Raw genomic sequence first — 13,460 nt, 5'->3', positions numbered from 1 at the left:
ATACTAGCAGTAATTAGCAGTGTATTTTCCTATTATATAGTAGTGGACAGCTGCACAGTACCACTTCTATTGCTCTGTATACTAGCAGTAATTAGCAGTGTATTTTCTTATTCTATAGTAGTAGACAGCTGCACAGTACCACTTCTATTGCTCTGTATACTAGCAGTAATTGTTCTATATACTATAAGTAATGATCAGTGTATTTTTTTATTCTGAGTAACGGACAGCCGCACAGTAACACTTCTATTGCTCCGTATACTAGCAGTAATTGTTCTATATACTATAAGTAATGATCAGTGTATTTTTTTATTCTGAGTAACGGACAGCCGCACAGTAACACTTCTATTGCTCTATATACTAGAAGTAATTATCCATGTATTTTCTTATTCCGTAGTAATGGACAGTTGCACAGTACCACTTCTATTGATCTGTATACTAGCAGTAATTAGCAGTGTATTTTCTTATTATATAGTAGTAGACAGCTGCACAGTACCACTTCTATTTCTATATATAGTAGAAGCAATAACCAGTGTATTTCTTATTCTGCCGTAATGGACCGACGCACAGTACCACCTCTATTGCTCCGTATACTAGCAGTAATAACCAGTGTATTTTCTTATTCTGTAAAGATGGGCAGTTGCACAGTACCACTTATATTGCTCTGTATACTAGCAGTGATTATCAGTGTACTTTCTTATTCTTTAGTAATGGACCGATGCACAGTACCACCTCTATTGCTCCGTATACTAGCAGTATTAACCAGTGTATTTTCTTATTCTATAGTAATGGACAGGTGCACAGTACCACTTCCATTGCTATATATACTAGCAGTGATTATCAGGGTATTTTCTCATTCTATAGTAATGGACAGCCACACAGTACCACTTCCATTGCTATATATACTAGCAGTGATTCAGCGTATTTTCTTATTCTGTAGTAATGGACAGTTGCACAGTGCCACTTCCATTACTCTATATACTAGCAGTAATTAGCAGTGTATTTTCTTGTTCTACAGTAATGGACAGCCGCACAGTACCACTTCCATTGCTATATATACTAGCAGTGATTCAGCGTATTTTCTTATTCTATAGTAATGGACAGACGCACAGTACCACTTCCATTGCTATATATACTAGCAGTGATTCAGCGTATTTTCTTATTCTATAGTAATAGACAGCCGCACAGTGCCACTTCCATTACTCTATATACTAGCAGTAATTAGCAATGTATTTTCTTATTCTATAGTAATAGACAGCCGAACAGTGCCACTTCCATTACTCTATATACTAGCAGTGATTATCAGAGTATTTTCTTATTCTATAGTAATGGACAGTTGCACAGTACCACTTCCATTGCTCTATATACTAGCAGTGATTATCAGTGTATTTTCTTATTCCATAGTAATGGACAGGCGCACAGTACCACTTCTATTGCTCTGTAAACTAGCCATTATTACCAGTGTATTTTATTATTCTGAGTAATGGACAATTGCACAGTACCACTTCTATTGATCTGTATACTAGAAGTAATTGTCAGTGGATTTTCTTATTCTGTAGTAATAGACAGCCGCACAGTACCACTTCTGTTGATCTGTATACTAGCAGTAATTACCAATGTATTTTCTTTTCGTAGGAGTAGTCAGGTGCACAGTACCACTTCTATTGCTCTGTATACTAGCAGTGATTATCAGTGTATTTTCTTATTCTGTAGCAATGGACAGTCACACAGTACCACTTCTATTGTTCTATATACTAGAAGTAATTATCAGTGCATTTTCTTATTCTGAGTAATGGATAGCAGCACAGTACCACTTCTATTGCTCCGTATACTAGCAGTAATTGTTCTATATGCTAGAAGTAATGATCAGTGTATTTTCTTATTCTGAGTAATGGACAGCCGCACAGTACCACTTCTATTGCTCTGTATACTAGCTGTAATTATCAGTGTATTTTCATATTCCATAGTAATGGACAGTTGCACAGTACCACTTCTATTGATCTGTATACTAGCAGTAATAAGCAGTGTATTTTCTTATTATATAGTAGTAGACAGCTGCACAGTACCACTTCTATTTCTCAGTAGAAGCAATAACCAGTGTATTTCTTATTCTGCTGTAATGGACCAACGCACAGTACCACCTCTATTGCTCCATATACTAGCAGTAATAACCAGTGTATTTTCTTATTCTGTAAAGATGGGCAGTTGCACAGTACCACTTATATTGGCCTGTATACTAGCAGTGATTTATCAGTGTACTTTCTTAACCTGTAAATAAATAAATAAATTCTTTAGTAATGGACCGATGCACAGTACCACCTCTATTGCTCCGTATACTAGCAGTGATTATCAGGGTATTTTCTTATTCTATAGTAATGGACAGCCGCACAGTACCACTTCCATTGCTATATATACTAGCAGTGATTATCAGGGTATTTTCTCATTCTATAGTAATAGACAGCCACACAGTGCCACTTCCATTACTCTATATACTAGCAGTAATTAGCATTGTATTTTCTTATTCTATAGTAATAGACAGCCGCACAGTGCCACTTCCATTACTCTATATACCTGCAGTAATAGCATTGTATTTTCTTATTCTATAGTAATAGACAGCTGCACAGTGCCACTTCCATTGCTCTATATACTAGCAGTGATTATCAGAGTATTGTCTTATTCTGTAGGGATGGGCAGTTGCACAGTACCACTTCCATTGCTCTATATACTAGCAGTGATTATAAGGGTATTTTCTTATTCTATAGTAATAGACAGCCGCACAGTACCACTTCCATTACTCTATATACTAGCAGTGATTATCAGGGTATTTTCTCATTCTATAGTAATGGGCAGTTGCACAGTACCACCTCTATTGCTCCGTATACTAGCAGTAATAACCAGTGTATTTTCTTATTCCATAGTAATGGACAGTTTCACAGTACCACTTCTATTGATCTGTATACTAGCAGTAATTAGCAGTGTATTTTCTTATTATATAGTAGTAGACAGCTGCACAGTACCACTTCTATTTCTCTATATAGTAGAAGCAATAACCAGTGTATTTCTTATTCCATAGTAATGGACCGACGCACAGTACCCCTTCTATTGCTCCGTATACTAGCAGTAATAACCAGTGTATGTTCTTACTTTGTAAAGATGGGCAGTTGCACAGTACCACTTATATTGCTCTGTATACTAGCAGTGATTATCAGTGTACTTTCTTATTCTTTAGTAATGGACCAACGCACAGTACCACCTCTATTGCTCCCTATACTAGCAGTAATAACCAGTGTATTTTCTTATTCTATAGTAATGGACAGGTGCACAGTACCACTTCCATGGCTATATATACTAGCAGTGATTATCAGGGTATGTTCTTATTCTATAGTAATGGACAGGTGCACAGTACCACTTCCATTGCTATATATACTAGCAGTGATTATCAGGGTATTTTCTCATTCTATAGTAATGGACAGCCGCACAGTACCACTCCCATTACTCTATATACTAGCAGTGTATTTTCTTGTTCCTTACTTATTGACACCTGTGTCTAGTATTCCGAGCTATAGAAATCTCACACACATACGTTATGTAAATGCAATGATACAGGCCAGAGAAGTGGCGCAGTGTGACACATAGACCCCTATGTCTTGCTATGTGTGCGCAGTTGGGGACATTGCTCTGCTGCACATATGATACTCTGTATGTAGAAACACATCAGTGGGGAGAGGTGACACGTAAAGGAAGCTGGATCTCTCTGTAACGTGCCTCTAGGTGTTCTCCTCTGGAGGCGAAGGCCGCGGCAGAGCCTTCAGCGTGGAAGATTGCTGGCGGGCATGGCTAGGCCGTTCTTGCCATCTTCCCTGTAAACTGTGCTGACTTCTGTTGTTATGGAAACGTCTAGGTGGATGTGAAAGATTCTTCTTCCCAGCGATGAACTAAATAAAGGAAAAATCACACAAGGCGGTTGGCCCTAATCTTCTGCAGAGGCGTTAGGAAGATCCCCAACAACTATCCAGGCCTTAACCAGCGCCATACCACAGGGGACCACATTATGGCACATTTACAGACCTCAGGGAATGTGGACCTGCCCTGCTCTTATGTTAGTGCAAACGCCTATTAGTCTAATCATTGTATTTCATGGCGTACAGTCAGGAAATCTGCACACGGCCGTGTAGGTGTACCTGACAATGTGCAGGGACGGTAAGTGGGACCAGTCAGGACCACCACCCCCACCATTCACTGCATCTCCCACAGTACTGCTTGGGTGGCTAAGCCTAATTTATGATCTTAACCCTTTGAGTGCCAATTGAATTCTTCAGAAGAGATGTGAAAATTGCCAAGCAAATATTTTTATTCATCATAATGACCCATAATGTTATATTATATAGGAAATATAATTTATATAACATTTTTAATTTGAATTTATATAACACATGTGAGTGATGTTGGCATTGTTAATGGATATTTTGAACATCCCTCATAGAGATATTGGAATTCAAAGGGTTAAGGTGCCCATTTATCAATGATCGCAATTACAATGCGATCTGGGCGGAATATTACCGCCCAGGATTGCATTGTAAAATGCGATCATATCACCCGAAAGTATCATCTGCCGGGCGCAGGGACAGGGCTCCGAAAGGAGCCCGTCCCTGTAAAGCGCTGACCCGGAAGCCGGGGGGGGTCTGCTCATGTGCGAATATGAGATGACCCCCCCACGACCCCGCTGACCGCACTGTCGCCCAGGTAGTGCAATGTGTAGCCCATTGGCAGCTTCGCATCCCCCATAGAAACCTATGGGGGATGCGCCCGGCGGCGCTGCAGGGGGGGATCGCAGGAGGTATCGGATATTCCTGCTGCGGTCCCCCTTTAACACATTATATTATTTTATTACCTAATATTTGCGGCTAACCCCCGAAAATGGGATTTTGGGGGGATTTAGCCGCAAGCATAACTTGATAAATGGGGCCCTAAATCAGGAAAGGGAGGGGACACTGGGACTGCACTTATTACTGGATAGTGTTATATTTTACAAATTTATGTTAAATGTTTCACATACTGTATTTCCCAATATATTTTCATAAAAAGCAAAAACAGGTTGAGTATCCCTTATCCAAATATCCGTTATCCAAATTATTCTGAAAACCATACGGTACTTGTTTCCTAGCACGGCGCCCATTGGGTCCCATCACATACCTTAACTTAAGGTATGCAATGGGACCCGACCGACCCGATTTCGGGCATTTTTTGCGGTTTCCTGACAAATGTAAAATCGGGTCCATCGCATGCCATTATAATGGCATGCGATGCGACCAATGCGATGGACCCGATTTTACATTGTAAGCATTGTATGTAATGTTAAATTCCTATCTAAAATCGGGTCCATCGCATGCCATTATAATGGCACACAATGCGACCAATGAGATGGACCCAATTTTACATAGACCCAATTTTTGATTGTATACCCACCCTGATGTGTAATTTGTATGTCAAATGCCCCCCCCCCCATTGTTAACCCGAAGCGTGGTGAGCGCAGCGGTACACGTCCTCCGACCTTTTTCATACCCCCACTATCCACGTCGGTATGGAGTTGATCTTATACAGTGTGGCGAGCGCAGCGAGCCACCGAGTCCGAAGCGTGGCGAGCCCCGCGAGGGGACTCGTAATACCTGTGAAGTAATGTGCGACCGCTCGCCAGGCTTCGGGCTCCGTGGCTCGCTGCGCTCACCACACTATATAAAATCAACTCCACGCCGACGTGGATAGTGGGGGTATGAAAAGGTCGGAGGACGCGTAGCGCAGCTCCTCGCGGGCTCGCTGCGCACGCCAGGCTTCGGGTTCACGTTGATCGTGGCGTGGCATTAACAATGGGGGGGCATACAATGAAAAATGGGGTCTGGGGGGCATTTATCATTGGGGCCAATGTAAAATCGGGTCTCAGGGACCATTTAACATTGGTTCCAATGTAAAAAATCAGGTCGGTCGGGTCAATCGCATTGCATGTAATTTGGTTGCATGCAATGCGATTGACCCAATTTTTGCAACCCGATTGCATACAATTAAAATTGGTGGCGCCGTGCTAGGAAACAAGTACCAACCATACTTCCCAAAATATACTTTTTGGGGGGCTAAAATCCTATTGAGCACATCTGCAAACTGGCACTACTGATGAAATGATATGTAACTGGCACTACTGATGAAATGATATGTAACTGGCACTACTGATGAAATGATATGTAACTGGCACTAAATATGTGCAAGGAAATGATTGCTTGGCACTTAAATTAAATTAAAGATTGCACACAAACTTTGTTCCATGTTTTAAAACCTTGTTTCATGTACAAATAAAATATGTGTGTGTGTATTTCATGTGTTTGATGTGTATAGACAATATAAATGCAAGATACCTCATTCAAATATAAAAATATTCCAAAATAAGGAATAATCTGCTATCCAAAATTCTTCTGGTCCCGAGCATTTTGTATAAGGGCTAGTCAACCTGCATAATAATATAAGCGATAAAGTAAAGTACAGTGCAGCTTAGTCTGACTAGTATTTAGTGGACAAGGCTATCTGATATCCAGTGTATGTGGCAGAGCCCACTATGATGGCCAGTGTACATGGTAGAGTCCACACTGATGGCCAGTGTACTAAGCAGAACTCACACTGATGGCCAGTGTACTAAGCAGAACTCACACTGATGGCCAGTGTACTAAGCACAACTCACTCTGATGGCCAGTTTACTAAGCAGAGCCCACTCTGTTGGACAGTATACTAAGCATGGCCCACGCTGATGGCCAGTGTACTAAGCAGAACTTACTCTGATGGCCAGTGTAGATTCCTAACACTCTGATGACCAATGTAGTAAGCAGAGCTCACTCTGATACTAAGCAGAGCTCACTCTGATGGCTGGTGTACTAAGCAGAGTTCACTCTGGTGACCATTGTACTAAGCAGTACCCACTCTGATGACCAGTATACCAAGCAGAGCTCACTCTGATGGACAGTGTACTAATCAGAGCTCACTCTGATGGACAGTGTACTAAGCAGAGCTCACTCTGATGACCAGTGTACTATACAGAGCCAACTCTGATGACCAGTGTACTAAGCAGAGCTCTCTCTGGTGACTAGTATACCAAGCAGAGCTCGCGCTGATGGCTGGTGTACTAAGAAGAGCTCACTCTGATGGCTGGTGTATGAGGCAGAGACCACTCTGATGGCTGGTGTATGAGGCAGAGACCACTCTGATGGCTGGTGTATGAGGCAGAGACCACTCTGATGGCTGGTGTATGAGGCTGAGACCACTCTGATGGCTGGTGTATGAGGCAGAGACCACTCTGATGGCTGGTGTATGAGGCAGAGAGCACTCTGATGGCTGGTGTATGAGGCAGAGACCACTCTGATGGCTGGTGTATGAGGCAGAGAGCACTCTGATGGCTGGTGTATGAGGCAGAGACCACTCTGATGGCTGGTGTATGAGGCAGAGACCACTCTGATGGCTGGTGTATGAGGCAGAGACCACTCTGATGGCTGGTGTATGAGGCAGAGACCACTCTGATGGCTGGTGTATGAGGCAGAGAGCACTCTGATGGCTGGTGTATGAGGCAGAGCCCACTCTGATGAATAGTATACCAAGCAAAGATCACTCTGATAACCAGTATACCAAGCAGAGCCAACTCTGATAACCGGTATACTAAGCAGAGGTCACTCTGATGACCTGTGTACAAGGCAGAGACCACTCTGATTACCAGTGTACATGGCAGAGTCCACTCTGATGACCAGTGCAGGGGCAAACGCAGGATTTTCAGAAGGGGGTTTCCAGAGGGGCGGAGCAAAGCACGGAGATGGACACTTAGGTGACCCAGAATATGCCGGGTCAGTTAAAGTATTATAGATACACCAAATGTATATAAATAATAATAATAATAACAATTATAATAATATATATATATATATATATATATATACTGTATATATATATATACACATACACACACACACACACATATATATATATATATATATATATATATATATATATATATCCATACACATACAGGGGCGTCAACAGCAGTGTAGACCCCTGGGCATAGCAATGTATTGGGGCCCCTACCGATCCTCCAGCGGTAGGGGTGGGGGAAGCTTTGATGTCCCGCGGGTGGTAGGGGGTATTATATCAACTGCTCAGCATGTAGGGCCTGGATCAGTAATTTCCACTAATTACCCCTTTACTGCACAGATGGTGGGAGATTGGGTGGGTGAAGGGGGCATTGGGCTGAATGAAGGGGCCCTGATACATAACTTACAGGGTGGTAGAGGATGTTTAATACGCAGAGGAGGGGTGTATAGTGGAGTGGGCTTATTATTCATAATTTTCTGGTGGGAGGACAACTTACTTGACTGCAGATATCTCCAGTTCCTGGAAATAGATTTCTTAGATTTTAATGGAATTAAAAACTAGAGAATCCCACCTACCAAATGGTATTGGGGACTAGGGGATCAGAGTTCAGGAGGCAGAGCAATCTGCCAACGAGTATATAAAACTACATACCAGGTGTGTGGAGCTGGAGCAGTAACCAGCTGCTGGAAGGCTGATATCTCTGGTTCTGGTAACAGGAGAGACAAGCTACTAGTGTCCTTTAAAGGGGGAGAGTCCCAGCTTTTGGAATATACCCTCAAAAAAACTCTAAGGCAGACAGAACCTGAAATATCTGACTGGGAAGAACAATTAACAGGCTTGGATGGGGACCACTGCTTTGAAGTCAGATATCTCCGGTTCCCAAGGGCCGATTTGTAAAATTCTTGTACCCATGGAAAGAGGGGACCCTCAGCTTTCAGCGTAGGGCTCTTAGACTCCTGGGGGGGGGGCTTCTGGGTACTCAGAAACCCCCCTGCGTGCGCTACTGCAGTGTACTAAGCAGATGATCAGTATAAAATGCATTTTGTGGAAGACATTTTATTCTATCACCATTGTGCTGTGATCTACTTGGTTTATTTCTGGGCCACACTGTGTATTTTTCTTAACTTTACACTATCAATACCAAAGGAGTACAGAAAAAATGTCAATAGAAGATATTTAGTAGTGGAAAGAGTGCTAACAGGAAATAATACAGAGCACGGACTATTTTTGGGAGGTCCGAGCTTCCGACAAAAGGAGAAAAATAGATAAAGCAACCAAAAAGGGTCCAGAACGCGATGAATCAGAGTTTGTTTCGTTAACAGCCCGGGGTTTGTTTTGCAGAGAATAAGAGAATTCCGATTTTACCGCCCCCCTCCCCCCTTCCTTTTTTTCACCCTTATTTCCTTCCTGGTTTAGATGAGAAAAAATTGCAGGTGCGAAGAAAAAAAAACCCAAAACAAAAAACACATAAAATAGATAGAAGCTTTAGAAAGACAGGGTTTATGTCAGGATTCCGGAATGGGAAGACCATGAATGAGGACACGTCTGTGACACCGGCTTGAGAGATTAAGAATGTATTCATGCCGGAATCAGACTGACACGACAGTGTGTCCCGGTCTGCAGCAATTCACTAGTCACATCGCCGAGGTCAAGAGGTCACTCAAGTTCACAGGGGCTGGTGTTTTGTCATGTAAATCCGCAAAACCAGTCACCACTGTTCTGGCAGGCACGCCGAGGCAAGGAGAAAATGCCAGGGACAGAGGGAGGAGGATAGATGGGGTTAAATATTCTGCATGCAGAAAAAAAAGAAAATAAATAACCGTCTCTTTGTACATTTATCCGTCTCTTAATTAGGAGTACAAAGCGCCAAATAGGATGGGAAAAAGAAAGGATATAAAGGCTATATGTTTGATTTATAGAGCTTTATAGTGCTGCGCCCTTGATGTGTGGCGGGGTGGACGTATCTGCGTGGCGTGGCAGTTTTATTCTCTTATATCCATTCCAGTAACACAAATGTCTGTAGCCAGACGGGCCACTGGCAGAATGCCATGGTCCCCCCCCATTTTTTTTTTAAACTGGGGGGGCTAGAGAAGCAGATTGTTCTTCGCTCCCTCTCGCCAGCAGACTCTCTTCGTCTATCATTGGTTTGCGCTGGCAAAGGTAACCATGGAAACCAAACCGGTCTACGAAACTTCATTTGTAGGTGCAAGCTGTGATATCAGATGAGGAATAATGATGTGTGTGTGTGTATGTACTGTATGTGTGAGTGTGTGTGTATATGTGTGTGTATATATATATATATAATATATATAAAGATATAACTAACAGTCGGAAGTGAAGCCTTTATCACAGATCGGAAAGGAACACAATACAGCACCCAGGACGGTTCAGAATGGTTGGGTGAAGGCACCTTGTAACCAATAACCAGTATAATAATATATGGCATATAAATGTCAAGGGACAAAACCCGAACTTTGTGTCCTAGCTGGTCAACTCCTGTACAGAGGGGTGTCCATATCTGGTCGAATGGTCAACAGTCCATAAGGTCAACTCTACAATGAGACCTTAGAACATCAACATGGTTCAAACTGTCAACAGGCACAAGGTCAACATCCTTAATCCATCAACAGGTTCATAATGTCGGCATCTGAAATGTCCCCCTGTGAGGTGCTGTCCGGAGGTTTACAGTCAATCTGTGGGGGGGGGGAGGTTAGGGTGCAAGTGAGAGTATGGGTCACAGGGTCGACCCAACTAAGGTTGACAGTAAATAGTTTGACACCAATTGGTCGACAGGCCATAGGTCGAGACAGTAGAAAGCTCAACACAAGCAATAGGTCTACATGAAAAAGATGGACATGGGTTTTTCACGGTCTTTGGTGTCTATGTCGTCTTACGTTAACATGGACATGATATAAGTGTGCCACGTCCCCTCACATGGCTCGCTACGCTTACTATTATATTCTCCCTCTATGTCCATGTGGATAGTTTAGTATGAAAAAACACCTGTCGACCTATTGTATGTATCGAACTTTTGACATTGTTGACCTAAACCGTGTCGACTCTTCACTTGGTGGGCGGCAGCCCTTAAGCTCCTCTGCCTGTCTGCCACCCATCTAGGAATTCTACCCAGTTCTCTATCTTCAGGAGCTCTTCAACGCTCTTCCTCCGCAATCAGACTGCCTCTCCGGCACTCACCCAGGGTAATATTAATCTGATGCAAGAGGGTGGGTGATGACACGGCAAGCCATGATTGGCTCTCCGTGGCACTCTTCGATCTGCAAAAATGGCACTACTGTCCTCATGTGCCGAATGGGAAATCCAGGACTGGTGATGGAGGACCTGATGGGGGCAGGTTTATGCCCCTTGCACGCCGCACCTCGATCCAGGTCAAGGTGTGGTGTGAAAGCACCAAAGATTATAACCCAGGTCGACCAAGGTGGAAATTCGACCTGGGATATAAGAAGGGTTAAACCCAGGTCGGAAAAAAGTATTGTGTGTGCGTGGTGCGCAACCAATCAGCAGCTGACACGGGGTTGTCAGACCCCAAGGGGTGAATGGATAAAAAAGCAAGAAGTGTCAGCGCTGGCTATACCAAATGAATGGATCAGAGACGGTTCTCAAAAATATAACAAATTTAATAATACAATGTAATATACAATGATAAATAAAACATAAAAAATATGGTAAAAAAGGTGTGAATCAAATAGACTGTGTCCAATAATTTCTAAAAAAAAAAAAAATATCACCGGGATATTTGGATATATAGGCACTTATTGACTGACATATATGTTACCATCCTGGGTGGTCTGGTTGGTAGATGAATCCAGACTGGTGATCGATTGTGTCCTTAGGTGTCCTATAATTTCAAGGACTCACGGTTCCCACTTGTGCTGATTGCCTCTTGTTTGCTGGAAAAAATTAGGGATCGTGCTGTTTTCCCAATAGGATAGGTCCAGTATTGATTGAGGTAAATCTGTGGGTGGATCGGACAGGTCACCAATGGTCAGAGATGGAGTCAGTCGGCCAGGTATTGTGCAGCTCAACGCGTTTCCCCGGAAGATTTGTGCTTAAACCCAGGTCGCACTCTGTATATTGGAAAACCCGGGTTGAGCGTGAAAGCGCCGGACCCAGATATCGCCTTCATCGGGAATTCATCTCTCAATCACATGTGTCTGAGCTAAGAATGCTAACCACTATGCCAACCGTGCCACCAAATGCCAAAGGTGTGGATACAAAAATTGCACTCCAACATTACACCAATCACATGTGCTATAAATGTCTTACTTGATCTAAGCAGATAAAAGCTGATTATTCATTGGCTGCTCTAGTAAAGTGCAAATTTTGCTCCTTGCATTACTAGTATAGTATTAGTGATTTTCAGGGAATATAACAATCAATAAAAATGGCAAAACCCCACAGGATTAATTATTATAAATAACATATATATATATATATATATATATATATATATATATATATATATTGAACATCTAGATCTTCATCGTGGCTTCGCTGTCGTTCTCTTAATGTCTGTTTTTTGTAAATACGAGCTTGTTTCTTAGTACGTCAAAAGCAGATTCTTCTGTCAATGAACCGTCTATGCAGTCTATCATATAAATGTGACCCGGGGAAATACTCATAATAAATAATGTCAATCTTCTAACAAAATGGTTCGGGCAGACAGACGAGGTGCAGGCTGACAGCAGGACACACCGAGACGGATGCTTTACAAGCACACAGTCATCTGGCTGCTACAGCGCTTGTGACCCTAAGAGTAGCCGTAATAGACCCCTGTAGAAAGTCCCACTGCATGGGGTGTCTTCTATGGCTGTGACCTTGGACCTCGCTCTACTCATAATAATGTGGGAAATGTTTGTCAATATAAAGCTTATGTTGACAGTCAAGGCAAAACCCTCCATAGTCTGGACTTAAATCCCAAACAACCAGACTTATCATACTGTAGCTTGGATTCTACTCCATAACTCCATAACTTTTATGATACTCCATAACTTATACCCATATGATCCAACAACACAACCCATTAAAACCCTCCATAGTCTAACCTTAATATGTTTGTACTAGACCAGGCCTGGCAAACCTCTGGCTCTCCAGATGTTGTCAAACTACAAATCCCATCATACCATGCCACAGTTTTGCTATAAGGGAGTGTTAAAACTGTGGCAAGGCATGCTGGGATTTGTAGTTTCACAACATCTGGAGAGCCACAGGTTGGCCTGTCCTGTACTAGACCTACCATTGTCTAGGACTCACAAAATTGATCAACAGGACCCCCCATCACCTTGGATGCTTCTGCTCGAGCAACATGACCTCCATCATCTTGGATGCATAGGCTGAAGTAACAGCTCATAGGGCTCATGCGCATATGGTACAGTTCTCTCCCAGTGTAACCCAGACGCATATACTGTACTACTGCTCTCTCCTGGTGTAACCCAGGCACATATACTACTGCTCTCTCCCGCTGTAACCCAGGCACATATACTACCGCTCTCTCCCAGTGTAACCCAGACGCATATACTGTACTACTGCTCTCTCCCGGTGTAACCCAG

Source organism: Crinia signifera, chromosome 12 (assembly GCF_055691185.1).
Source record: "Crinia signifera chromosome 12, ASM5569118v1, whole genome shotgun sequence".
Lineage (NCBI taxonomy): Eukaryota > Metazoa > Chordata > Amphibia > Anura > Myobatrachidae > Crinia > Crinia signifera.
This window is presented reverse-complemented; position numbering follows the sequence as displayed.